The sequence below is a fragment of the Passer domesticus genome, chromosome 4 (genome assembly GCF_036417665.1).
Source record: "Passer domesticus isolate bPasDom1 chromosome 4, bPasDom1.hap1, whole genome shotgun sequence".
Classification (NCBI taxonomy): Eukaryota; Metazoa; Chordata; class Aves; order Passeriformes; family Passeridae; genus Passer; species Passer domesticus.
In genome coordinates, this window is record NC_087477.1 from 71,086,681 (window position 1) to 71,090,598 (window position 3,918).

Consider the following 3,918-nt stretch of genomic DNA (forward strand, 5'->3'; position numbering starts at 1 on the left):
GTAAGTTGTCTTCTACTTGAATGAGTAAAAGACATTGGCTGATTAATGGAATAAATAGCCTGTTACAGGGCAGAAACGTTGCTTAGAGAGGCCTTTTTCTGCTTTGGTGCTTTGAATAGTTGCTGCATTTCAAACTGCTTGCTACAAATACATGACATTCTGTGGAAATTTAAAGCTTGGAAAATATAGTATTCTTCTATTTTTTTAAGGTGTTTTCCCCCCAAGAATTCAGAAGTAGCTGTTCTCTTGTCGTGTTGACCACTGTACACTGCAGTCTGGGGCTTCGCTTCCTGACTTCCTTTACTTGGTCCCTGCACCTTCCTGGGCTGCTTTCAGCCTGAATTCTAATGAGTGTTTCTGGCCTTCAAACAAAGGGCAGCCCATTTCAGTGTCTGTGTGAGTCTTAAAAGATACACATTTCTCTCAAGAGTCATTCAATGTTACAAAAAACTTTTTTACTACCTTTACAGACCAGTTTAAAAAAAAAATTAGCTGCACTGGAGAGCAAGTTGGGATTTTTTTTTTTTTACCTTTCTTTTCTTGTAGTGCACATATACTAGAAAACTTAAAAACAATATTTTTCCAGCCAGTGAAGTCAAAACAACAAAAGTTTTTGCAGGACGTGTGTTAAAAATAGCACATAGTCTAGCTGAACAGAGTCCCACACAGATTAAGCAGAGAACACTTTATACATGTGAACCCTGAGCTCTCCCCTCATTCCTTGCCTGTTGGATTGTTTGCTTTGGAACACTGCAGTTCCCTGTGGGAATTGCCCATGTGCCATTCTACAGTCCAGGTATTACCGTTCTGTCCCTGACCACGTGTGCTCATGCTCACTCTCACTCTGCTTTCCTTGCACTGGTGCCTGGGGCAAAATGTGGGTATCTGCCAGTCACGAGCTCTGTAGGTTTCCTCTTGTCAGAAACTATTTTTAAATTTACTTATCCCTAGAGAAAATAGAAATTTGACTCTGTTCCCACAAGGATTTTGTTGCTTGGAAGGATAGATCTGCAATTTAAACCTAACTTTTCGGTTGTCTCTGATTCCACAGTGATTCTGCTTTCTCTGTTGTATTTTTGAGTCACTGTAGGATAAGTTTAAATCAAATTGTGTTGCAACCTTTGTGCTCTTCTAACAGTGTGTTGGAGGTCTGGAGGAATGTGTAAGACTGTCATAAAGGGAAAGTGGCAACTTGAGATACTTTTAAACACATAGATAAGGTCAGACCATGGATTCGTATCAGGTGCTTTGTGCTAAGAGGACAGCTCTGTTGCATTAAGGATTATTCCCCTTGCTTGGCAGAGTTTCTGTGAGTTGTTTCACACCAGAAACGTGACAGTTCTCAGAACTGCTACCAGGCTGGGAGTGCTCCTTGCAGTTTGGAGGGTTTGTTAAAACACCACGCTGCAATGTGGCATCTTTGAGAAGGAAGTAGAGCAAGCACTGGTAGGAGGAAGCTGTTCCATCTGAGTTTGTGCAGCTGGAACCAGAAAAAATGAGGAGTTACAGCACTGGGAAGGAGCACTAAGAACTGTTGTTTCTAGCTGGCTTGAAGGAAAAGCTGAGCAAGAGAGAAAATTCAAAAGATTAGTAGGTGGATAGAGTCAGATGGAAGAGAATGAATTTTAAAGTATGGAGTAAAAATTTTGGATTAAGAAGCCCCATCCCTGCAGCCACTCTGCAGTGAGAATATCACTGCCTGACTGCAAAAAAATGTATTTTGCTGTTGTGTTTCCAAAATCAAATACAGTCTGTCAATTTAGTATTGTCTGAGCTTTTCTCAGGGAGACATCAGCGGAAAATGACCTTGAAAGAGGCTCTTTGCTGTATCATAATAATTACCTATGCCAACCTGTAGGTCTCTAATGAAGAGGATTGAGTGGGAATAGCAAATAAGGTCTGATAGTCCTGATGCTGCCTGGCACAGCTGGAGAGGAGAGCGACCCCTGTGGCTTTGAAGAGCTGTGGACACCGTGACACCAGTGCTGAGCCAGGGATGTTTTACAAGCAGCAGACACCCATCCATAGCTGCTGCTCACAAATACCCAGGCCAGGGTGCTGAGGGGATGGGTGAGCATCGGTCCCCTGGCCAGTGCAGTAGTGCCATTATAGTTGATGTAAATGGCATGCTATTTAAATAAATAAATAAATAAATAAATAAATAATTTTGGGAATAGGATGTTAACCAACCTGGCCTAGTAAAATTGGAAGACTACTAATTGTTATTTCTTGCAATAATTATCCTGTAGCTCAGAGCTGCTCTTGGTCTTGCAAACCAGAATCACTTTTTTTTACAGAAGGTGGGGGTGACCACTCAGGGCTTTGTTTGGATTTGTTCAGGGCAGACATATCTGTCATTTGACTCCTGAACAATATTTTTAAAAAATCAAATTAGTGTTTTTGCTTTGGAAGGCATTGCAGTGGTTATTTTTATTTATTTTGATCGGATTTTTATTTACTTCTATTAAGGAGCATTAAAACTGTACAAAAACATAACCAGCCATTTTTATGTGAGTGTTTACTGTGTATACATAGGAACAGAAGACATCATATTATGACATCTAAGTTCAAATAACTGCCCTTCCACAAAAAAGAAAAAAAATCCTCTGCGTGAGACTTATTTTCTAGTTTAGTTAGAACTGAAAAAAGTTGTGTAAGGAAGAAGAACTTTACTAGGCAGGACTCACTGCTTGTTTATTACCTGTTGCCATTGAGCACAGAGTGTTTTTGTGGTCTAACACTTCATCTGCATTCTCTCACACTCTTTTTAAACCTGGCCTACTAGATGCTTCTCAGATCCAGAGGTCAGGCTTTAGAACAGAGCACTTGTGCTTTGTTTCCATGGCTTCTTCAGCAAATTCAAATACACTTAAACTCCTGTTGATAATTTTACAGGGAAGTAATTGCTACACATGAAGTATTCCCAAAACATCTAAGTGGCATATATGAGAGCAAGCCAAATTTAAGACAAAATCAGTGTGAAGCAAGTGGAACTGGCCCCATAGGCCATTTGCTTCTGGAATCCACTTTTTTCTTTCCTTGCATTGTCTTCCCCACTGTGGGTAGCTCCATTCATACGTGGACAGCTGCATTCAATTCTTGCTGCTCACTTCATGCCACTTACCCACCCCTCATAATCCAGACCAGAGGTTAACGTATTCAAGCTCAGCAAGAAAAGTGTTGAGGCATATAGGTGAACAGAGTTGTAAAACTTTATAAATTCTCCAGGCTCCATGTTTTGGAGGGTGTGCTGGGATTTGGGATATTTAGCTTTCTTTAGCTAAAGAGCTTGTTTGAGAAGCAGTATGTTAGATAAACATGGCAAGACATGTAGATGGTCCTGCTTGAGAAGAAGACTTAATAGAAAGCAAATAAAAATGAGCTTTATAGACAGATTCAAATGTGATAGCTTGGGAAATGAGTTCTAAGGACAACTGAAGTGCCTCAGATGCAGCTATTTGGTAATTCAGTATGCTAATGACTTCAAAGTGACCTGTGCTCCACTGTGCTGCAAATAGATTTCTTTGTATTGGTACACACAGGCCTGTGCTTTTTGGTCCATAGCCTTATTCATTAATCCTTACTGACATCTATTATTGAATTTGCCTTCTCTAAACAGTTGGTTTCCACCTCTGCTATTAAATCTCCATCCTAGAAAATAGATAAAAACCACCTTTAAGACACAGCCTAGTGGAGACACAAGCTAGTGACTCAGACATCCCTTTCTTCTGAAGACAGTACCCCTACTGTTTAAATATAATTTTTTTTCTTCTTTGTAGTTGATATTCACATGTGTGTTCAGATCTGACAACAGTTTTGTTCACTTGGTGAGGGAATTTTTCCTGGAAGGTTACAAAAGCCCATTAACAGAAGCACACAATGCAGTGCTGAGGAGCGTGCATGCATGAACTACAAGTC